The sequence below is a fragment of the Diceros bicornis genome, chromosome 4 (assembly GCF_020826845.1).
Source record: "Diceros bicornis minor isolate mBicDic1 chromosome 4, mDicBic1.mat.cur, whole genome shotgun sequence".
Taxonomy (NCBI): Eukaryota; Metazoa; Chordata; class Mammalia; order Perissodactyla; family Rhinocerotidae; genus Diceros; species Diceros bicornis.
Genome location: NC_080743.1, coordinates 94276932 through 94302876, shown reverse-complemented (window position 1 = coordinate 94302876; position 25945 = coordinate 94276932).

Genomic DNA, 25945 nt, shown 5'->3' with positions numbered 1-25945 from the left:
TTGATGATGAAAAATGAAAAGACAGCTTCATTAGTATGTGGCAGGTGCTTTTAATAGAAACATGCTTGTTATGTGGATTATATTAATTTATTAGTTTTTAAGGCACCTGTGCCGGTATGTCCTGCAGAAGACCAAGGTTGACCTCTTACTGAATGCTATTAGTTCACAGAAGCCATGAAGTGCAATTTTCAAGTTAAGTTTCAGGGGTAGTGCCAATTGAATGTTTGCATACCTAGTGCTCTCCTTACAAGAAGGAATATTTTCCCATGGCTACCTCAGCATCTACTTCTCCATTTAGAGAATGAATGGACCCCAAGCCATTTGGAAATTGGACAATGGAAAAATTTCCTACAAAGGTCCTCTGAATGGGCTAGGCCACCCAGCCCATCTTCTGGTTATGACATGGAAGATCCAGGTCTTACCCCCAACCCAAGGCTGCTGATGTTACACTTAAATTCTGCCTCCCCGTGGCACAGCACAGCCGTGGTAGGGAAGGCTGGTCAAGGAGTTACAAGTATAGACTGGACTGATTCCAGGTCATTTACTCATGAGAAAGGGCAGAGCCAGGACTAGAATCTATCTCTCTAGGCTTCCAGTCCAGTTCTTTCTTTTTTTTTTTTTAATAATTTTATTTATTTATGTTTCTCCCAAAGCCCCAGTAGATAGTTGTATGTCATAGTTGCACATCCTTCTAGTTGCTGTATGTGGGACGCGGCCTCAGCATGGCCGGAGAAGCGGTGCATCGGTGCGCGCCTGGGATCCGAACCCAGGCCGCCAGCAGCGGAGCACGTGCACTTAACCGCTAAGCCACGGGGCCGGCCCTCAGTTCTTTCTACCATACCATGCCAACCATCTTCTCTCCTGAGCACAAGACTTTGGAAGCCTAGCAACATGAAGATCTTAAAATATAATCTCTGCTTTGCTATCAATTCAAGATTGAGGGACTGAGAGTGGTTGTGATGCCCAAGCAGAGTGTTTGGTAAGGCCAAGAAGCGAAGCAGTCGTCAAAGGCATTGGTGTAAAAGTTGTGGGTGTTATCAAGACCCAGAGCTGCAGTGGCTCTGGGTGCTGCTGCTCAGAGCAAAGCTCACCCGACCCAGAGCTGAGGCTTCAAGGGAGCAGTTCAGGGCTCTTCTTCTTTCATAATTCAAGTCAACCCTTTAGGATTTTCCTGAGGAACACATTCAGATAGTTGAAATGAACTTATTTGACTATTACTATACGACTCTGTAGTCTTTTTAGAGGCATTACTAAGAACCCATAGATAATCTTACTTTCAACATATCTGAAAGTGGTGAGTGGAGAAGGGAACACTCTGAAAAGCCAGCATTTAAACCTGGTAGGGAGCCATGATCACAAGATAACTTTCCTTTTCACAGTGTATCGTCTTACATTCCTAGAGATAAGAACGCTTAGAGATAATTGTTTCAGCTTACTTCTCACAATGAGAAATTTTTCCAATGGATATATCCCAGTTCCCACCAGTGGGCAGGTACAAATGTGGTCACATAATAGTAATGATTCAAATTTCCTAAACCTCTTGCTCTCATTTGCATAGTGAGTCCTGAGTCCCGCCCCGCACCTGTGAGTCTTGGCCTGCAGCATGGCTTGTCAACCTTCTGCTCTGGTCTCCCTCAGTCGTGCAGTTGAGGACTGCCTGCACCACTGCTCCTGTTCTTTCCCGGAGAACACTGGTTCTGTCTCTCCGCACTCAGGAAGCTGCAAAACACTTAGGATGTCAAAATGGCAATGCATCACCTTCCATCCTTTTTACCATCAAGGTTCACCAAAACCTCGCTGGATCCTGTGCAGAAATGAGGAGGATTCCTGTCTCTCTCCTGTTCTGAGCTGTACTCCATCATCTTCTACAACAGGGCTGCTTGGGGTCCAGGCCAGGCCTCTCAGGAGCTTGTCACCTTCTGTCTGGTGTACTCTCAGGTGGCACCAACTTCTCTGCACCGATTTCACCCTCACAGACCTTCTACTTTCCCCTCACAAGCAAAACAGTGTCCCCCAGCCTTGAGCTGCATGTCTTTATCAGACATATTTGGGCTTCCCAGAATCTTCTTTATTGAGGTTGTGCTGGGACTGACTCTAGATGGAGGTCACCACGCAGGCACACAGGAACAGCGATAGAAACTTTGCTCTTCTTCCTTTGTTTCTTCCTTCTTTCAGCATTTATCAAGCACTAGCCACATGCCAAACACAATTCTGGGGCCGTGGGATTACTGAAATCAAGAACCTTGCATTTTGATAAGCCTGCAAATTGAGTTAGGTTGCCAAAGATGATGGCTCTGGGAGATGAGGGTGGAGAGGAGTGAAGCCAGGCTGGCCTCTCTTGCTTTGCCTCGCTCTCTGGGGGCACTGTTGACACAGAGCTGCCAGCTTTAGGAAAACTGAAAGCAAAGATGACAGAGCAGTTTAGCTTTTCAGAAATTGTTTCTTCACTTTTTCTAGTGAGAAAAGAGCTCCCCTAGCCAGGAGTTAAGATCCTATTAGTTCATAATTGTAAAACATAGTTGTTAAAAGAAAGGAAACTGGTGTTTATTTAGGACCTACTATGTGAGAGGTACCATAAAAATATTATGTAATTTTTAAAAAGCAGCCTTATTGAGGTATAATTGACATACAACAAACTGCACATGTTTAAATCATACAATTTCATGTTTTAACATTTGTATACACCCATGAAACCATCACCACAATCAAGATAATGAGCATAGCCATCATCCTCAAAAATTTCCTTATGTCTCTCTCTCTCTTTTTTTTTTTTTTGCGAGGAAGATTAGCCTTGAGCTAACATCCGTGCCCATCTTCCTCCACTTTATATGGGACGCCGCCACAGCGTGGCCTGACAAGCAGTACGTCAGTGCGCACCCGAACCTGCGAACCCTGGGCCGCCAAAGTGGAGCACATGAACTTAACTGGTACGCCGCCAGGCCAGCCCCCACCTCATGTCTCTTTTTAATCCCTTGGTCTCATTTCTTCCCATCCCAGTTCTTGTCCTCAGGCAACCAATGGTCTGTTTTCTGGCACTACAGGTTAGTTTACATTTTCTAAAATTTTATATTAACAGAATCATACAGTATGTACTCATTTTTGTTTGACTACTTTCACTCAGCATACTTTGAGAATCATCAGTTGTTGTGTGTATCAATAGTTCATTCATTTTCATTGCTGAGGAGTAGTCCATTGTTTGAATACACCACAAGTTCTTTATCCATTCTGGTGAATACTTAAATCATGTAATATTTACATTACAATGAATATTAAGTCATTTACATTTAAGTCATTATTATGCTACACTTAAAGCTACTGTGTTCAAGATTTTAAATAGACATATGCTTTCATTTCTCTTGGGTAAATACCTAAGAGTGGAATGGCTGTGTCCTATGGTAGGTGTAACCTTAACTTTTTAAGAAACTACTAAACTGTTTTCCAAAGTGCTTGTATCATTTTACATTCCCACCAGAAGTGTATGAGAGTTCCAGTTGCTCTGTGTCTTTACCAACACTTACTCTGGTCAGTCTTTTTAACTTTTGACATTCTAATGGGTGTATAGTGGTAATAGCTAATGATATTGAGCATCTTTTCATGTGCTTATTTTCCATATGTATATCTTCTTTGATGAAGTATCTGTTCAGATCTTTTGCCCATTCAAAAAAATTGGATTGTTTTCTTATTACTCAGTTTTGAGAGTTCTTTGTATATCCTAGACTTGTCTTTTATCAGATATGAGATTTGCAAATTTTCTTTCAGTCTGTGACTTGTCTTTTTATTTTCTTAACAGTGTCTCTTAAAGAGCAGACATTATTTAGATGAAGTCCAATTTATCAATTTATTCTTTTATGGATCATACTTTTGCTCCATATCTAGGAAATCTTTGGCTAACTCAAGGTCACAAAGATTGTCTTCTCTGTTTTCTTCTAGAAGTTTTATAGCTTTAGGTTTTACATTTAGGTCTAGGATTCATTTTGAGTTAATTTTGTGGATGATGTGAAGTATGGATCAAAAATTTTTAATATAGATATCCAACTGCTCCAGGACCATTTGCTGAAAAGGCATCTTTTTCTTCACTAAATTGCCTCTGCACTTTTGTCAAAATCAGTTGTTCAAATATTTGTGGATCTATTTCTGGACTCTCTATTTTGTTCTATTAATCTATTTGTCTATCTTTATGCCAATACCAAGCAGTCTTGATGACTATAACTTAATAATAAGTCTTGAAGTCAAATGGTGTAAGTCCTCCAAAGTTGTTCTTTTTTCTTAAAGTTTTTTGGATCTTCTAGGTCTTTTGCATTTCCATATAGATTTTAGAATCAGATTGTCAATATTCACACACACACAAATCTGCTGGGATTATGATTGGGATTGTATTGAATCTATAGATCAATTTGAGAATTTACATAATTAAAATATCGAATCTTCTTATCCACAAACATAGTATATCTTTTCATTTATTTAGGTATTCTTTAATTTCTCTTAGCAATGTTTTATAATTTTTAACATACATGTATGGGGCCGGCCCCGTGGCTTAGCGGTTGAGTGCGCATGCTCCGCTACTGGTGGCCCGGGTTCGGATCCTGGGCGCGCACTGATGCACCGCTTCTCCGGCCATGCTGAGGCCGCGTCCCACGTACAGCAACTAGAAGGATGTGCAGCTATGACATACAACTATCTACTGGGGCTTTGGGGGAAAAAATAAATAAATAAAATTAAAATTAACATACATGTATTATACATCTTTCATCAGATTTATATCTAAATTCTTCATATTTTTAATGCTATTGTAAATTGTATTTTAAAATTTCAATTTTTGTTTATTGCTAGCATAGGGAAATACATTGATTTTTGTATATTGATCTTGTATGCTGAAACTTTGCTCAACTCATTTATTCTAGTAGCTTTTTTTTTCTTTTGCAGATTCCATAGGATTTTCTTTGTTGACAATCATGTTACCTGTGGATAAAGAGTTTTACTTTTTCATTTCCAATTTTTTACCTTTTATGTGTTTTTCTTACCTTACTAGACTGGCTAGAGCCTCCAGTCCAATGTTGAACAGAAATGATGAGAGCAGACATTCTTACCTTGTTCCTGCTCAGGGAAAACATTCAGTCTTTCACCGTTATGTATAATGTTAGTTGTACATTTTTCATAGATGCTCTTTATCAGATTAAGAAATTTACCTTTTATTCCAAGTTTTCTGAGTGTTTTTTTAAATCAGAAATGGATATTGGATTTTGTCCAATACTTTTTCTGCTCTTATTGAGATTTCTTTTCCTCCTGGTCTGTGAAGATGAATTACACTAGTTGACTTTTTAAAGCCAACCTTGCATTTCTGGGATAAAGTGCACTTGATTGTGATGCATTATCCTTTTAAAACATTGTTTGATTAGATTTGCTAAAATTTTCTTAAGAATTTTTGCATTGATGTTTATGAGGAATATGAATTGGTAATTTTCTTTTCTTGAAATGTCTTTGCTGGTTTTGGCATCAGTGTAATGCTGGCTTTGTAGAATGAGTTAGTAAATATTCCCTCCTCTTCAATTATCTGGAAATATTTGTGTAGACTTGGAATAGTTTCTTCCTTAAATCTTTAGTACACCTCACTGGTGAATTCATCTGACTCCGGAGTTTCCTCTGTGGAAGGGTTTTAACTATGAATTCCATTTCTTTAACAGATACAGGCATATTCAGACTTCAAAAAAATTTCTTTTTGAGTGTGCTTTGGTAGTTTCTGTCTTGAAAGGAATTTCTCCCCTCTACTTTGCTGACTCCAGTTACATATATCTTAGGATTCTTGAGGTTGTTCTATAGCTCACTGATGCTCTTTTCATTTTTTTCTCATTCAATTTTTCTCTCTGTTTTATTTTTGGTAATTTCTTTTCTTTTTCTTTTTTGTGAGGAAGATTAGCCCTGGGCTAACATCCGTGCCCATCTTCCTCTACTTTATATGGGATGCCGCCACAGCATGGCTTGACAAGCGATGCGTCAGTCTGCGCCCAGGATCTGAACCTGCAAACCCTGGGCCGCTGAAGCAGAGCGCGCGAACTTAACTGCTACGCCACAGGGCCAGCCCCTATTTTTTGGTAATTTCTATTGTTCTGTCTTCAAATTCACTAATGTTTTCTTCTGCAATGTTTATCTGCCATTAATGCCATTCATTGTTGTTGTTTTTTTGTGTGTGAGGAAGATTAGCCCTGAGTTAACATCCGATGCCAATCCTCCTCTTTTTGCTGAGGAAGATTGGCCCTGGGCTAACATCCGTGCCCATCTTCCTCTACTTTATATGGGACACCGCCACAGCATGGCTTGACAAGCAGTGCACCTGTGCATGCCTGGGATCCGAACCTGCGAACCCGGGACCGCCAAAGCCGAGTGCGCACACTTAACTGCTATGCCACCAGGCTGGCCCACGTTCATTGTATTTTTAATCTCGGGAATTGTAGTTTTCATCTCTGGGAGTCTGATTTGGGTCTTTTTATATCATACAAATCTCAAACATATTTAATCTTCCTCTAGCTTCTTAAATGTGTGAAATACCGTTATAATAATTAATTTAATGTCCTTGTCTACTAGTTTTGTCATGTGTGCTTTTTGGGGTTGCTTTTGATTGATTGATTTTTTTCCTCCTCATTATGGCTTGTTTTTTTCTGCTTCTCTGGATGCTTGTTAGTATTTGATTGGATGCTGCACACTATGAATTTTACGTTGTTTGGTGCTGGATATATTTGTATACCTATGAATGTTCTTGAACTTTGTTCCAAGACATAGTTAAGTTACTTGGAAACAGTTGGATCCTTTGAGTCTTGCTTTTGAGCTTGGTTAGCCAGAAACACAGAGGAGAAAGAGGAGTATTTAGTGTAAGGTTGATTTTGTGCCTCACTATTGAGGCAAAATCCTTTTGACTGCTCTACCTAATGCCCCATGAATTATGATTTTCTACTCAGAATAAAAGAGCTATTAGTGATCTGTGTGAGCTCATGGGGTTATTTTCCCTCATCTTAACAGTCCTTTACTGAATACTTGAGGGGACTCTCTGCCTTGCAAACTCTAGTCACTTGATCTCCCTGGACTCTCGTCTGTGTATCTTCAGTTCACAGAGTCCACCAGGCTGCATTTCTTGGAAACTGGCCCGGAAACTCTCTCAAGGCAGTAAGCTGGCTCAATCATAGGGCTTACCTCATTTGTTTCCCATTCCTCAGGGATCATTGTCCTTTATTGCCTGATGTCCAATGTCTTGAAAATCATTGTTTCATATATTTTGTCTTGTATTTCAGTTGTTTCAAGTGGGAGAGAAAATCTGATCCTTATTACTCTATTTTGTTGGAAATGGAAATCATAGCATGTAATTTAATCCTAATAATCTCATTTTACAATGAGTATTTTTTTAATCCCTATTTTTCACAAAAGAAAATTTTGGTTCAGAGAGGTTTAGTTCTAAGCTAATTAAAGGTAAATTCAGAGTTTAAATTCAGATGAGTTTTCTTCCAAAGCCTGAGTTCTTTTCATTGTGCTAGGCTCACGGAGTTGTCTGAAAGGCATTCAGGGCTGGGTTTTAGACCTGTCTCTGACTTCAATGATCTGTGTGAGCTTAGTCAGGTCATGCAAATTTTCTATGCCAGGGAACTCAGGAGAACCTTTCAATTGCTGTGTCCTAGGGCTACTCTTTAGGCCCTGACTGACTTTTCCTATAGCCACATATTTTCAGCCTGGTTTTCTGTCCCCTTTAAAGTGATAACTCTATTGTATGAAGTTATTTTCCTTTAAAACTCCCGTCTCCCCCAAGAGCTTAGTGCAGTGCCTGGCACAAAAAGCCCCTGATAAATGATTACTGAGTAAATAAATAAATGAGCGTGTGCATAGTTGGCTGAAGAGAATGGTGCAGTCTCCTTCCTTGCCTTCTCCCGGCAACCAGCCACAGCAGGAGGGTCCCAGGCCTCTGTGATCTCTGGACACCAGTGAAATCACACTGACATCAGTGATCCAGTGTCTGGCCCCACTAGCTCAAGCAGGACCTCTAGCTCTCTTGAAACTCCTTCCTCTGCCCCATAACAGTATTTCTGAATCTTTAAGAATTCGTGAAGGAATAACTACCAAATACTTTGAACTGTTGGGAAAAAAGGCACTAACTATAGTTACATAAATAGAAGGTGGTAATTTTTTTGTTCTCTCATGTCATAAAGCAAAGCATGAAATTCTGATTGTATGAGTTTTAGACTGTAAATGTCACCTGTTAGCAAGAAAGTCATGAAATTCATAAAAGGACACTTTTCTTCCTAAGGTACCTCCAGCTTAAATAGCTCCTGCTGACCAGGTGACAAGATGGTTCAAGGCCCCTTCCTGCACGCGCAGCCATTACAAGGAGACTCGAGCGCTTTCCTCCTAGGAGGCCCTTTGCAGCCCACTAGGCTATGGAACAAAGAGGAGGGGCCAGAATAGAAAGTTCTGCCCCAATCCTACACACACGTGTCTAGATCCTTCAGGTGTGGTGACATCCCCATTCATTGCTTGATCCACAGAATGGTTAATCTCAGAGGCTGGCCTTTAGGGCCCTTGGGAATTCAGTTTAATTTAGTCTCTGTTTATGGAGCATGTGCTGTGTGCCTGGCTTGGTGCCCTTGTAGAGGTGGTCTTTGGCTTTCTGTTTGGGGAGATCTTGCTCCTTCACTCCTCAGTCTGAGGAGAAAACACTGAGAGGTAACACTGTGGGGCCTGGAACAGTCAGCTTTGGAGAGAAACTGATAGCTCTGATAGCTTGGGGCCTCTGTGGTTTGAGGAGTGCCCGGAAGGTTCTCTGCCCTTCCTAATCCCCCGGGCCCCACCACTCCCTTGCAAGGCTTAAAGATGCTATGGTGTTTAGAAATGAGTTCAGGTAAATCCAATGAAATAGTATGATATTGGTGCTTTGATTTGTATTTTAATTACTTATTAAAATTCATACTTAAAAGTGGATGTTTAACATGTGTTAGTCATATCCACACGTTTATTCGTTTCATCCTTATAATAGTTATTTGAGATAGGTGACAGCATTTTCTCCATTTTCCTCAGATGAGGGGGTTAAGGCATTTACCAAACAAGTTAAAAACTGAAATTTAATTAAAATTTGGTCTGCTGATTCTAGTTCCAGTGCTCTTCTCACTGTACTCCTTTCTCTCAGGGGGACCTCTTTATGGGCCAATAACACTAGTTTCAGCTCTTGGATTTACCTGTCAGTAGTAAGCATCATAGATAGAAGAAAAAGCACTAACTTTGGCATTAGATAAACCTTATTTTAAATCATGGACCCATCACTTAAAAGCTTTGTGACTTTAGGCAAACTGCTTAACCTCTCTGACTCTCAGTTTCTCTACCTATAAATTAAAGATAAAAGTACTTGCCTTCCTGGGTTGTTGCTTTGAATATTCTGAAGCATTGTGTGTATAAATGCCTGGCATACTAAATACACTGGGGGTATCTATTATTAGCCATACAGTTCTCATTTCTTTCGCAATGCATCCTCTTATTCCAGTTGAAGCTTCACCTCCATAGAACCTTCCCTTGTTATTTCAGACCTCATGAATCTACCTTTTCTCTGAGTTACTTCAGCATTTATAACCTCTACTGTCCAATTTAACAATCAATTATATATTGTTTTATAGTCTTAGTCTCAGTTCTTGAGTAGATTGGAAGCTTTGGGAAGCCATTGGACTAGGTCTGAGATCTCTGTATATTCTGTGGTGCTGAATACATTCTGGGTATGCAATAAATACTTGATGGATGGCTTAGATTCTTTGGGGAGTAATTCTAGTAGTCATAGTAGAAAGCAGAAGCTAGGCTATTCCAGTGCCATTTGCTTGTATTAATATGTCCAGCTCATATCGTTGTAGAGACAGTGAGAGGGTGGAGGGTAGCCTTAAATGTCTCAGCACACCTGTTTGTAGGAAGATAGGAGAGTTTGGTAATGTATCTCCTTCCCAGGTTGCCCAACCCACAGTGACCTATGAACTGAGTCGAGGTGGGGGAGAGACCGAATTATGAGTTTCAGAGCATCAGAGTTTGAGTCTCACATCCATTTTGACTACCTTTGGGTCCTTGGACAAGTTTTGTCAGCTCTCTAAATCTGTTTCCTCATCTTTAAAATGAAGATAATAGTCCCTCGCAGGGCTGTTGTAAAGATAAAACGAGATTTATTAAGTGGAAGTAAATGATAATGTGCTATAAAATGATTTTTGAAATTATTTTTATTAAGAAGGATTTGGATCCTTGTTTTTACTATTTGAAAAAGGCAGAGAAGAGTAAAACAAAGGGAGTAAAATGAGAGGTAACTAGGAGGTAGCATCCAGAGTCAGGGAGAAAATGTGAGCAAGATAATTTCTAGGAAGGGCACCTAAGGATACAAGCAAGTTTATGAGCCAAGTGCAGAGAAGGGTCCCAGTCGGAAAGAAGGCTTCCTTTTTCCGAGGCCTGGAATGCTGAGGGAGCTAATCATGGTTTGGGGGACCTGAGGGGGAAGAGCAAAACACAGGTATGATCTTGAGGGTCAGAGCTAGAGAAAGAGCCTGTGGAAGGAGTAGAACCTGTGTCAACCCAAGATGCCAAGTGGGATGATGACGACCATGATTAGCTGGTATTTACCAAGAACATTATACACCAGGCACTGTGGTAAGTATTTTACAGGCTGTATCTCATTTAATCTTCACAGCAGCTTCTGGGGTAGATGATATGCTATCCCTGCTTTAGTGGTGAAGAAACAGAAGCTTGGAGAAGTTAAATCGTCACAAGATCAGCCCTTGTTCTGCCTAACTGCGGATCCGACCTCTCAGTCATTATGTCCTACTCTCTTGAAACTTGTGAACTTATATCTTCACTTAGTTTGTTTCCTTCCAAATATTTTACTTTGGAGTAAAAACTACTGTGTGTGTGAACACACCAGGGTATGCAGTGTTTGTGGTCCGGGTGGGGAGGTTGCTGCCCTGTCAAGAGAAAGTGGGAGAAGACCACAATCCTAGAGACAGATACACACACACACACACACACACACACACACGCACACACACACACACACACACGCCTCATTTTCTTTGATTCTCTGATCGTCGTGACAGCAAAAACTTACCAAAGGCAGTGATGGAAACCCAGATTAGCAGAAGGCAGGGGAGGGTGGTAAATTTGGGGTTGGGGACTGCCGTGTAACAGCCCCATTTCTTCTCAGGGGTGTGAATCAAGATCACAAGCTGTTCCCTGAAGCACATTCACCGCTTCCCGGATCAGTGCTCATTTCCAGGGCTCTGCAGGTCCTCCGCTACATCCTGACCATCTCCTGAGATGTGACCCTAATAATTCACTCTTCATACTGCTTATTAACTGAACATGAGAGCATTGTTGAATAGCATGGGCCTGGGAGAGAAAAGTTTTTTTAATGGCTAAAAGAATCATTTAATCTCAATATGAAAAAGAGATTTCTCAATTTATTCCTCAAATATTTTCTTGAGTTACCTCTTTATGGCAATCAATGGTACCAGGTACAGGGATGAATAAGAAACAGCCCCTAGTCCTAAGGAGTTAATGTAAAAATGTAAATGTGATGCTTTGTGATTATTGCTAGAAGTTCCAACAATTAAAGCCTCCCTCAATTAGAATAGATTAGAAAGTAAAGTTGAGAGCTTTCCTGTTTCTGGAAGTTTCAAGCAGATGCTGGATAATCACCTGGTCAGAAATGGATTCTTGCATTGGATGAGGACATAGACTACATGACTTGTAAATATTCTCTTCCTGGGTTGCTAAGACTGTGTTATTTTATGCAGCAGCTACAAAGTTGTGGTAGTTCTGGGGTTAAGGCAGAAGCAATGTGGCAGATGTTCTTGGTTGCCTCCCCAAATCCATCCTCTCTTTCCTAACTAAGAGAAATCCAACTTTGTTCCAATTATGCCCAGCTTAAAGTACTCAGCTTGCAACTAGGGGTGGCCTTGTGACACAATTCTGACCAGTGAGATGCAAGATCAAGTCACCAAGAGACTTGAGAGTTCCCACCAAGTCCCACCAAGCTTCTGGGAAAGGTGGTTAAATGGGGCTGAGTCATCTGGTAAGTGCCTTTTCAGCTTTTACATTTTACCTTTTGTCCCCTCTCCAGTTTTTATTTTCTGCTAGGAACATGGCTGTGATGCCTGGAGGTGTGATAGCCATTTTGTGACAAAAACCACTTGCTAAAGATGGTGGAACAGACAAAGGGGGGCTGTGTCTCTGGCACCATCCTAGATCCTCTTTACCAGCCCGGGTTCCATACATGGGGACTTTTATTATAGGAAAAAATAAACCACTGTTTAGTTAAATCACTGTAATTGAATTTCTGTTATTTTCAGCCAAATACACTCTCAACTGATATACACAATATAGTGAAAAACATTACCTGGATTCAAATTCCTTTTTCATCATTTATTATCTATGAGACATTAGGCAAGTTACATGGATCTTGCCTAATGAGGCAAGTTACATGGAATGTCAATCTCATCTGTAATTGACATGAATAATACCTATCTTACAGGGTTATTGGGAGAATTAAATGAGATAATATGCATGAGGTGGTCCAGCACAGTGCCTGATACACAGAGGGACCTCAATAGATGTTTCTTTGATTTTTGTAGTTGGAGATCTCCCTAAATGAGGCCGTTTAGACTATTAAAAAAGGTGCTCATTTTATTGATGGGCAGACTCCCTAGTAGTGATGTACAAGATGATCCACTGAAGTGTGGAAAGACAATATTAGAAATTCTATTTTCATCTTATCTTTTTAATGTTTCTATTTTGAGTACATTTTATGTATAAGTACAGAAAAATGTGATCTAATTTTTAAATAAAAAATTAAATACTTAGGGTGCATTGTAAAGAAATATTTGGAAACCACTGCAAGTATCACCTACATCATCATCACTTGGGTGGCTTGTTTGGAAAGAAAACTTCTGGGCCCCACTGAATCAGCAACTCCATGGTGGGGTCCTGAAAACTGTGTTTTAAAAAACTGCCTAGGTGATTCTTATGTTCACCGGTTTTAGAACCACTGATAGAAGAATTTCCCTTTATATTCCCAAAACTCATGGTGCCAATCTTTTCTAGAATTCCAGGCCCTTAATATTTAGTTCCTTTCTTAGCTGCATATAGTAGCATAAGACTGGTCAACTCATGGTTAGTATTCAAGATTATTAAGCCTAAATTTCAAATACATCTGCCTAAGTCTGGACCTGCCAAAGGCAAAATTAGGAAGTAGGTAAAATTTGTCTTTTTTGATCTCGTTTCTCTTGTTTCAGGATCACTAGATTCTCCTCCTCCTGCAGGCTCATTCTGCCCTTGTAATGACTCAGGGTTTCACAGGACCCTCCCTCATTCCGCTGTTGCTCTGTACTAAGACTGGTTCAAGCTCCTGGGATCCAAGTAATTTTCTTCAAATCTGAGTGCCGTGTAAACCCACCTCTGTGGTAGTGATGGGCTACTTGGGGAGACAGTCTGGAATAATGAATGAAAAGAGCTTGGGTTTTGGAATCATTTATATAATAAACACTCAGAAATACATATTGAAATCTTATGATAGGCACCATGCTAGGCACTATGGATCTAAAATTAGAAAGAAAGTAATTCTTACTTTGAAAGAATGTGAAGATTAATGTGGAAAAACACACACAGACCATTCATTACTATGCGGTAACTGCTTTCATGTGGGTAGGAACAAAAAACAGTGGGAGCTCGGGGGAAAGTGTCCAGGTCTGTTTGGAGGAGGCAAGGACAGCTTCCAGGAAAGGCAGCACATGAACTGAAGGATATGGAGTTTTCCAAGAAAGAGAAGAGTGTTCTAGGCAGAGGATTTGGCTGGGCAAAGGCCCAGAGCAGGAGAGAGAGCTGGAGGGTTCTAGAAACTTGAAGTGGTTTGGTTTTCTATATCTTTTCTACATCTATATCTGTATGTGAGGGGACTGTCAGGAGATGTGGCTGGGGCCCAACCATGCCACACAAGGAGTTAGGTTTCACACTCTTAGCAATTGGGAGCCATGGAAGGATTTTGAGGCAGAGAGACACCATCAGATTTGTGTGTTAGAAAGATCATGCTAGTAGCAGAATAGAGGATAGACTGGAGGGGACATCAGCCTAGAGAGAAAAAGACCAGTCAGAAAACCAGTGTTATTGATCAGGTAAGAGATGATGAGGGCCATAGAGGGAGCTGGTGGTGGGAGTGGAGAAGAGGGTTGGATTTGACAAATAATATGGGGTTCCCATCAATAAGACTTGGTGATTGACTGGTTAAGATCAGTGAAGGAGACTCAGATTTCCAGCTCAAGTAATTAGCTGAATAGTAGGGCCATTTCTCCAAAATAGGATTCTGGAGGGAGCATCCTCCTGGTTCTGCCTCACTAGCTGCCTGAACTTGACAAGTTAGCTGACCTTTCCAAGTCTCATTTCTCTTCATCTATGAAATGAAATCCTTGTGACCATTAGATGTAATGGTATGCAGGAGGCACTCCATCTATGAAGGCTAACAATAATAACAGTACAATAAAATCATTCTTTCAGGTGTTAAAGTGCATAATATTTTACTTTTCCCAAGTTAATACAATGCTTTAGTGTAGTAAAAAAATGCATACATCTTCAGAAAGTCTTGAATTATGTGTGTATATATAGTTGTATTGGCTTATATTTGCATAAAGAACAGTGGAAGAATATACAACAGATGGTTATAAATACAGACGTGCCTTATAACGACGTTTCAGTCAACAATGGACCACATATACGCTGGTGGTATAAGATTAGTACCATATAGCCTAGGTGTGTAGTAGGCTATACCATCTAGCTTTGTGTAGGTACTATAGGGGAGGAAGAAATTTTCCTCTATCTTTCTAGCTTCTTTTGGCTGGTCTAAGAATTAAATTGACATGAGACAGATTAACAGGAGAAAAACAAACAAAAGTTTAATAACATGTATACATGGGAGAAACCCAGGGAAACTGAGTAACTCGCCAAAATGATGAAAGCCCTCACCTTAAATACCACCCTCAACTAAAGACAAAAGAAGATGTTGTGGGTGGGGAGAGTCAGGGACTTCAAAGGGAAGGAAGGCAATTCGCAAGTAGGTGAAAAGGAGCAAATGTTTGGAAAACAAGTGTTTGTTTGGCCACACAGAAACAGAAGAACACAGAGTGGGGCCCAACAAACAGGCTTTTCTAGGTTCCTTCCGTCTACCACTTAGCTCATGTCATGCTAAGGTGATAGCTTGCTTCCCGAGACAAGTTTTTTTAATCTGAATTCTTTTAGGCAGTTAAGGAGGAAGTAACAAGAAAAACTTTCTGAGTCTTTTGTTTCTTAAAAATAATCAGCCTAAAATAGTCCTCATGTTAGAGACACATTTTGGAGTGGCAAACTTTGTTCCCCTCAGTGTACTCTGTGATGTTCACAATAAAATCGCCATATGATGCATTTCTCCAAGTTTATCCTGTCGTTAAGCAAGTTACTTAAGGGATAGAGATGGGAGTACGGGATGAGGAAGGGGAAGATGGACATAGGCATGGGAACACAATTTTTAGATGGGTACCCTTTTATATTGTTTTAATTTTGAACCATGACTGTATTATCTGTTTAAAAACATTAAATTAAAAAAATGAAGTCCTGGGGTGATTTTAATGGTGTGAATTTCAGACATGTGTCCAATGGGTGACATCAAAAGCCCTGGGGCTGTTTTACCTCCCTGCCTTTGCATAATCCACCTCTTTTCTAGAATTTTCCTCCCTACATGTCCTACCACCACCACTTTGGCTAACTTCTTTTCCTCCTGCCTTCCTGCCTCCTTGCTTGCTTTTTTCCTCTTTCCTTTTTCTTTCTCTCTCTTTTTTTTCTTTCTCTCTTTCTCTCTCTCTCTCTTTCCTTTCCTCCTAAAATATACACACAGGTGATAACTTTTTCTGGTCTCTCAGTTGCAACTGTTGAGTAAGCAGCAGAAATCCTTCAGCTATGAGGCTGACATAAACAAAGGCAAAAATTCACTTTTACATAATACCAGGGCCAAAGGGAAACCTGGAGCCTTAAGAGAAATTCAGAAGCTGTTCCTCTAATCAGATTGTGAGCTCTTGGCAAGCAGAGACTGTCTTTTTCACCTTTGTGCCCCCAGTACCTGGCTCAGTGCATGGTACACAGTAGGTGCTCAATAAATGAGTACTAAACTGAATTGAAAAAAAAAAAGACTAGGGCATATCTTACCTTCTCTTGAGAATTTTTGTCTGGAAATGAAGAACACTGAATTTCAAAAATTAAATGATTAAATATACACAGAAGCAGGAAAATGGTTAAGAGTAGGGAATTGAGCGACAGGTAGATGTGGGCTCAAATTCCTTTTTCATCACTAACTATGTGACCTTGGCTAAATCACTTAACTTCTCTAAGCTTCTCTTCATTTGTAAAACTTGCACGCACACATGCACACAATCTCAGATGGTTAGTAAGACAGTTGAATGCGATAATGAAAGTAAGGCATTAGCACAATGCTTGACACCTAGTAATTACTTGATGTTGTTTCATCAAACATTGTATTGCTCAATATAATATCTAGCTGTTATGCCAAAATTTTTGCCAGGCCAGGTCAATGGTACAGGTCTTAAACATATAAAACCTGAAGGAGCCTCAAATAAGGAATGGGGGAAGAGAGGCTGGATTAGAAACCAGTTGCCTAAGGGTCCTTGCCTCTCAGATTGAGTTCCTTGTTAAAGCTGAGAAGGAAGACAAGGGAAACAGGGCTTTGGAGTTGTGGACACCGTGCACCACCAAATGATGGAGGCAAAGCACAGTGCTGGCTGGGGGCTGCATGCTTGTTATCTCAGAAATGCAGCCCTGTGCACCTCTATCTGCTTCATCTTCAGCAATAAGTGTTTTTTGGTAGGTACGGTGGAAAGAGGAGGGGTGACAGAAGGACACTGGGGGACTGATGGGAGAGAGTATTTGAGGACAGGACCAAATAGACTAATGTATCTAGTGCTTTTTAACTCATTGATTGCCACAACCTGAGTGAGGCAGAGCATTGGTTTATTCAGCTTTTATTCAGCTCAGCTCCCTGTTGACAACAAAATGTGTCTGAGTCACAGTGGGTCAACTGACTGCAGCTTCTCTGATGAGTCATTGTCTTGCTTCCACTAATGTCCCAGCGTCTGGGGCTGACTTGTTTATTGAGAGCAAGCTACAGCTGTCTGCAGGTACAGAGTCTTGTGCCTCAGACCTCACCAGCTACAGCTGTCTGCAGGTACAGAGTCTTGGGCTCCAGACCTCACCAGCAGAGTGAGCAGACTTGACTTGGAAGCTTTTGCTCTCCTGGAAGATCCTGATGTGTAACAGGCAGTAGGGGATGCCCAGTGTGATATGACAACACTCTTTCCTCCAATTGGCATCTCAATGAGTAAGTGTTTAAAGCGGGAGCCCAGAGGATTGAGCAAGAGTTAGAAAGTGTAAACAGGACTAATATATATCACACAGGATCCCAGCAAGACAGATGGCACATTCACACTGGGCATTGAAGAGCACTTAATAGAAAGACTATTTGCAAAAGTGTGGGCAAGGTTCAGGGAAACAAGAGATGGTGCAGGGCCCCTGGAAGGCAAGAGTCGGGAGCCCTTACTAGGCTGAAGAAGCAAGCGGGGGAAGTGGTTACTGGCATGGGAGGAGTAGGAGTATGGAGGGAGTCCTCTGAGAGGAGCTGTGGCCATCATTTAAGGGTCACAGTCGAATGATAGTCAACCAACAGGAAGGGAACTAGAGGAGTAAATAAATACCCAACCTGGCTCTCCTTCCACCCTCCCTTCATAGACCCTTCCACTGGAAAAAGCTAACTGGAAGCCAGAGAGCAAGAGAGAAGTTGATGCAGCCCGTAGAGGTAGCCTCCTGGGGAAAAGGGCAGAGTGGAAAAGCAGAGTGGATCTGGATTTAGTACAACTTGCTAGCTTAGACAAGCTAGTTTCCTCTCTGGTTCTCCATTTTGTTCATCATTAAAATGGGAAAATCACCCTACCTACTTGGTTGTGACAATGGAATGAGATGATGTAGGGAAAATGTTTTGAAAAGTCCTGAAGGGCTCTGTGAATGTTGAGTATGAAGTTGTTGAATAGCTGCTACTTTTCAAGGAAGAGGTAACTACAATGTGACAGTGACCAGAGTAAATTTCTTACTTTCAAATTGGTTCACCAGCCCTTCTTGAGACCCTACTAAGTAAATAGTCCATACCTGATGCTGGGGTAAGCATGGGAACAAAGATGGGTGGGCTATAAAAAAAAAGGTGATGACATGAGGTAGTCCTGGTGGCATAGTGATTAAGTTCTCGTGCTCCGCTTCAGCGGCCTGGGGTTCGCAGGTTTGGATCTTGAGCGTGGACCTACACACTGCTTGTCAAGCCATGCTGTGGCAGGCGTCCCACATATACAGTAGAGGAAGATGGGCATGGATGTCAGCCCAGACCAATCTTCCTCAGTAAAAAAGAGGAGGATTGGAAATAGATGTTAGCTCAGGGCTAATCTTCCTCACACACACATGAAAAAGGTGATGACAGATACAAGGCATAGCCACTACTCCCGCAAAAGCCCATACTATAGTTAGAAATAAAGATATGAAGGGATGTGTGTGCATTCCTATATCTATATATGAAATGTATAGAAAGCTATGAAGATATCTATCAATCTATCCATCTATCTATGTGAGTACACACAGACACAAAGTAATGCAGTCACATGTGCAAAAGGAAGCAATGCGGTAGGAATGACTAGCGTTGGATAGGGACCGTCAGAAAAGGTGTTTAGAAGAATGGAATTTGAGTTGGAAACTGGAGCTTGAGGTGGCAGCCTACTGACCTGTTGGGGTTACTTTGCTCTTCTCCTTCCAGGTTTATAAATAGACTCTTTCAAATACAGGATGAAATATTTGAGTTCTTTGAACTTATATCTTCGTTTCTTCTTCTTTTTATCTCCAATGCTGGGCATGGTATTCTGAAGGTCCTCAAGAAATATTTGTTAAGTAATTAGTAAAAAAGTAAAAAGAGATATGTAAGAGAATCAGTATAAAAAGATATGGTATTTGTGCTACCTTATTGAGTGAGAGAAGAGAATACATATGATAACAATGCCTCCCCTCAGCAGTGGTCTCGGTGAGAATTCTTCCAAGCGTGCTTGACATTCCACTGCACGTAGAAGAGGAGCCACAGTGAGTGAGCTTAGCATGTGCTTTTGATAAGTGATTTGCATAAGATTAGTATGTGCAGAGACTGCAATCTTAGAAATTTCCAGACAGAAAATGACTGCTCTCTGCAAGATGTTTAGTTATTAAGAGCCTATGACACTCCAGACGTATTTCTCCTATTCTTCACTTCTGGGCCTCAGTAGAGAGAGACGAGTAAGTGTGGTGATAGTCTCCACAAATAGTTGTCAGGTTATTACAAAGCTTAAAAACAGTGTGTAGCATTCAAGTACTTGTTGCATAAATAGTAATAGTCAAGGACTCAGGATGTGGCAATGAAAGGAAACATTAAAGTAACGTTGTCTAAGCTTCTTTGGGCAAATATCAGTGGAAATGGTACTGGTGTGGGACTGTTCAGAAACACTGCTACAAATGCAGAAGTCATTGGCTCTGAGCCCATGGGGCATAGCCTAGAGAACAGAGCCCTGGAGCAATGCCAAGGCTTCTGGGGCTTTGAGCTGAGTCTGTAGCTGGTAGGAGTTCTTGAAACAGGCTGAAGATTGTGGAACAAAAGCACAGCCTGTACCTACTATCAGCTTCCTGCAGAAGAAAAAGGAGAACATCACCTACTCAGAAGACTGAGGGCCACAGAGAATGTTTGTTTCAACCCTGCTCTCCCCCAGGTGCAGAGCCAAGGGTATGCAAGGCTGAAGTCAGTCTTCCAGTGACCAAAGAACAACTGTGCCACACCTCAACCTAAAACACAGGACTGACAAGCCCTGGGCAAGGGCTGCAGGTGATGGAATGTGTATATGCCTAGGTGGGCCCTCCTGTTGAATTTTTTTCCATTTTTTTAAATTGAGAGAAAATTCACATAACATAGAATTAACCATTTTAAAGTGTACAATTCAGCAGCATCTAGTACATTTACAGTGTTGTGTAACCATCACCACTATCTAGTTCCAAGACATTTTCATCATCCCAAAAGGATACTCTATGCCCATTAAGCAGTCACTCCCCATTTCCTCCTTTGCCCAGTCCCCAGTAACTGCCAATTTGGGTTTTGTCTCTTCTGGATATTTCATATAAATGGAATCATACAATACATGGTCTTTTATGTCTGGTTTCTTTTACGTAGCATAGTGTTTTCGAGGCTCATCCATGTTGTGGCTTGTATCAATACTTTGTTTCTTTTTATGGCTGAATAATATTCCATTGCATGGATATACCACCTTTTATTTATCCATTCAGCAGTTGTTGAAAATTTGGGTTGTTTCTACCCTTTGACTGTTGTGAATAGTGCTTCTATGAAATTTGTGTACCAGGTGTTTTTGAATATCTATTTTCAATTTTGGGGTGTATATACCTAGGAATGGAATTGCTTACTGGGTGATATGCTAATTCTATGTTTAACTTATGGGAACCACAAAACTGTTTTCCACAGCAACAGCACCACTTTATATTCCCACTAGCAATATACGAGGGTTCCAATTTCTCCATATCTTTGTCAACACTTATTTCCCATTGAAAGAATTTTAGCTATTCTAGTGTATGTGCAGTTATACTTCACTGTAGTTTTGATTTGCATTTTCCTAGCCACTAATGATGCTGGGCATCTTTTCATTCCTTGTTGCATTTTAAGTCAACAAAAATATTCTAAAGCTACGTCTTTCTGCACTTGAGTGGATCTGTAGTAAATTGGTAAATTATCGCATGTAGATTTGTTTAGCTCTTCTTGAGTCATATGAAGTAGGCTACTATCTGCAAACAGAGCCTAATAAACACTCCTACGCGATGGTGTGGATATGGAAATAGACAAAGAATTTTTTCAGAAGCAATATTTATTAAAACTATGCTATTAATGGAACATTAATTTTTTTCACTCTGAAGTTTTATTTTAAAATCTGCCCTAGAAAAACAAATGAGACAGATAGCAAATCTCTCACTTCATGGGCTTGAGTATCTCTTAAAATGGGGCAACTTAAACTCATGTTTCAATCCTGCCTTTGTTGCTGAGTGACCGCTGACCTTTGAAAAGACTTCTGACTTGTATTCTATGTTAAGACATCACTCTGTGCTTCATTTCCCATTGGCTCTAGTGTCTGTGTGTGGGAGGGGTGGGGGGGGGTGATGATGAGCTCCTACAAGTATTGTCAGGTCTCTTGGGAAACTCCAAGAAGAACCCCACAAGTGAATGCATTATGATCAGCTTGTGAGGATCTTCCCATGTAAGCCATCCATTTCAATATACCTGGCTTGGACTGGATTTCCCCTTCATCAGGGCCATTACTTCTTTTTGTGCCAACTTCTTGAGACAAATGGAGTAATGTGTGTCCAATTAGAGAAAGAGAAAATTGAGCATCCCCAGAATAGTCTCATATCACAGTTAGGTTTGTTAGCTACAAAAATAGATCTACATTAAAGCAGAGAAATGTGGAAAATGATAGGAAAATAGAAACCATATTGTGTGTTACCTTCTTTGACAAGTAGGTTAGCTCTCTAGAATTCTTAAGTTTAGAAGAGATAACAAACTAAATAATATGGCACCATGGTCCTCAACTGATCCAGTATTGGCCCAGGTATTGAGGGTCATGTCTGGAACCAGTCTCTGATTAGGTTTTTCTTGCTAGTAATTTTTTTCTTACTGGTAGAGTCAACCTCCCATGCCTAATACTTAACTTTTCCTCCAAAAATGAGGAAGATTCTGAAGTGTTTTTAATTGAGAACTGAGACTGAACCTTTACACATACACACACAAATTCAATCTTACTCTGAAGAATAATGATACTCTTATCCTGTCAACCATACTCAGCTTTCCCCAAGTTAATCACCTAGTCAGTAGGGCCTTAGCAGGAGGCCTCTGGTAGGCTGAGCTGTGCCTACCTAAATGGAAATTGTCAGCATAATAGTTTTTCCTGGAGGTAAAGGTATGTCAAAATGATTTTCTTGGTAGGGAGAGAAGACGACTAAGGAGAGGTGATGATTTCCGGGTGGAATGTCATGAGGAGTTTCCTAAAATCTGTTCTCTCTTCTCTGCCATCTTCTATCTCCTGTTAGCAACACATAAGGTCATTTTGCCAGAGGAATAAATTAGGTCAATAAATAGTCATGGGGTGAATTTGCTTTAGATGCTCAGATGATGTTTTTCTATGGATGAGTTACAAGGATTTTCCAGATATGGCCATTATCTTTAGCAGAACTAGCAATTTCTTCATTTCCCTTACTCTGTAGTTTCCTGCCTCCATGTTTTCATCTGTGAGTTCTCAAGTGCAGTCTGCAATCAAACTGATTTTGAATTGTTGGAAACTGGTCTTGAGTATTCTGAAATAGATGCCATCATAGGACTGGGACATATTAAGAATATGTAGTGAGATTTCATTCTTCCTTCTTATTTGGATATTATCTGTCCGACAGAGATGTTCTCTTCTTCTTCCTGGTAGGATTGCAGGTAAATGCAGGTGCCCTGTTTTGTCTTGTATTTTTCCTAAATCTAGCAACTGTAGTTCCTGGGGGCTTAGCTAGACAATACTTCCCAGTGTTCTTTGCAGTTGGGTGTGGCCATGTGACTGAGTTCTACCAGTAGAATGTTTGTGGAAGGGATGTGCCATTTCTAGGACTGGCCCATAAAACCTCCCATGTGTGCTCTTGCATGTTCTTTTCCCTTTGTGGTTGGCTAGAATGGAGAAAGCTTGTAGGGTGACTTTGGAAACCACATGTTGAAGTTAGCAGAGCTTCTATTAGACTGCATGGAGGAAGACTGCTCCATTAATTATTTGTTCGCTTTTCTGTACTATGTGAGCAAAAAATAAATTTTTATTGTATTTGAGCTATTATGCATTTTGGGATCTGTTATATTTGTTACATAAGTAGTTTACTTAACCAATAAATATATGCAGCAGGTTAAGTCATTTTATTGGTATATAAATTACTAGATAGAGAGAAAACTTAACATGGGATAGCTAACTTAACAAGGTGGGAATTATTTATAACTTCCAAAAGCAATGTTATAGAAGTATTCCAATAGGCTTTTACTATGTAATAAATGACTCTAAAACTTAGTGGCTTAAAACAGCAACAATCATTTTATTATCTCCGTCAAGTTCTGTAAGTCAGGAATTTGGGAAGGGCTTAGCTATTCAGGATAATATTTATAGTGCAGTTCAATTCAGTAGGTATTTAATGTGAAAACTCATCTTGTGGAAGCCGTGATTTGTGCTATGGAGGGAACTCAGGAAAGTAGATGGCATGATTCTGACCATCAAGAAGCTTATGACACTGTTAGACTTGTACACATGGATAGGTACAAAATAATATAGAACCTAGTTAAGGTGTTAAAATCATTGATTCAAGTTTAAGCATCTACTATGCAACAGGCACTCTACTAGACACTGGGTATATAACTATGAATAAAACAGACAAATCCCTTTCTTCATGGAGCTTACTTTCAGATGTGTGTGTAGAACAGATAACAAATAGCTTAAAAAGTTAATTATGGGGGCCGGCCCCATGGCTTAGCGGTTAAGTGCACCCGCTCCACTGCTGGCGGCCTGGGTTCGGATCCCGGGCGCACACTAACGTACCGCTTCTCCAGCCATGCTGAGGCCGCATCCCACATACAGCAACTAGAAGGATGTGCAGCTATGACATACAACTATCTACTGGGGCTTTGGGGAAGAAAAAAAGGAGGAAGATTGGCAATGGATGTTAGCTCAGAGCCGGTCTTCCTCAGCAAAAGGAGGAGGATTAGCATGGATGTTAGCTCAGGGCTGATCTTCCTCACAAAAAAGAAAAAAAGTTAATTATGTAGGATATTAAAAGATCGTAAGTGCTATGGAGAAAAATAAAATAGGGAAGGAGAATAGAAATTGTGTGTGAGGGAGTGCAATTGTAAGTGGAATGGTCAGGAAAAGTGTTCCTGGGAAAGTAACATTTGAGCACAGACTTAAAAAGAAGGTGAGAGGATGAGCCTCATGACCGTCTGAAGGAAGAGTGCTTCAAGCAGAAGAAGAGCAAATGAAAAAGCCCCCACGAAGGATTGTGTTAGGTATTTTCAAGGAACAGCAAGGAAGTCTGTGGCTGTAGCAAAGTGAGTGAAGGGGAGAGTTAGAGATAAAGGCAGAGAAGAAGCAGGAGAGGGTGGGGATCAGTAATGAAGGGTCTTGTAGGTCTTTTAGTGTGAGTAAGATGGGAAACCAGTGGAGAGCTTTTTGAGTAAAGGCGTGACGTGATGGGATTTATGTTTTAAAGGATCACTTTGGCTGCTGCATTGAGAATAGTTAGTAGGAGGGTAAGGATGGAAGTAGGAAGGGCAGACAGGAAGGCATTGAAATAATCTAGGACTAGATGTTGGTATCTTAGACCAGGGTGTAAAAGCAGAGATGGTGAGAAGAATTCAGATTCTAGATATATTTTGAAGGTAGAGCCAGTAGGATTTCTTCATGGACTGAATGTATGGTGTGAGAGAAAGACAGAAGTCAAGAATGACTATGATTTTTGGCTTGAGCAACTGGAAAGATGGAGTTTCCACTAACTGAGATAGGTAAGAAAAAAACGATAGATCAAGTGCTGGGGGGAAGATAGGATGTTTATACACTGATGGAATGATCTAATAGGGAAAAATTAATGATGCATTAAAGAAGAGAGAATTGCTGTAATCGAATAAAGAGAGAGTAGAATCTAGTGCATGTATGGAGATACTATCTTAGACAGGAGTTTGGATGGTCCATCTATAGAAACACTAGGGAAGGCAGAGTAAACGGCCTAGAAGCTGGTAGGTTGGTATTTGAGATGATGGGAGCTAATGGAATTTCTCTTCTGATTATTTCTATTTTCTTAGTGAAATAGGATACAATTCATCATTTAAGAATGAAGATGGGGGAAGAGACACAGAAGTCTGAGGAGAGAGGAGAAAGTATGAAACTGTCATCTAGGAGGAGAGAGTGAATGGACTATGGAAAGGCAGTAGTGTCACCAGGTCTATTTGTGGTTCAGTGTTATTAACTTAAAAAGCTTCCTGTCAGCATGATAGTGTGTTTTTTCCTAGTCATGTTCAGCTTCTTGGGTGCAGGAGCAGAGTAGGAGGAGAAGTGGATTTTCCCAGGGCTGGGTTTTGCTAAGTAAGTATGATAAATTGAGAGAGAAGCAGGAGGGTGGAGGGTGTATGCAAGAGAGTGTTTGTAATGACAGAGCATGGCATTTAAACAGGATGAGGGGAGTGAGGACATGAAGGGGATGAGGGACAGTGAACAGGTGGTAGAATTCATTGATTGTAGGTCCTAGTGGGGCTGACAGATTATTGCAGGTGGGCACTATAGAGAGTGATCTGGAAAGAGAGTGGATGGAGGTCTGAGTGTGAAATGGTTGAATTTGAGATTATGGGTGGTTGTAGATTTTGGTAATGACAAGGACAGGGGTTGACTGTGGGGAGATGGGCTGAGATAGAGTGGAGGACAAAACCACTGGAGGGGAGAGGATGGAAGAACAAAGAGGACAGTGTTCAAAGTATCATCAACAAGGAATTGAAATCACTTGGAATTAAGACAAGCATGTTATTAGTGAGAGCAGCAGTGAGTCATGAATTAAAATCTTTGAAACATGAGGGAGAGTGACCAAGAGGTTGGTAGATGTCTACAGCAAGGAGAGGCAGGGGTGATAATACATGATGACATAGATTCAAAGCCGGAAAATTTAGGGAAAGGGAGAGATAATGGGTTAGAAGCAGCCATGAGAAGTAGAGTATATCTACCCCACTTTTAGGCCTAGGAATTTAGGAGCATGAGAG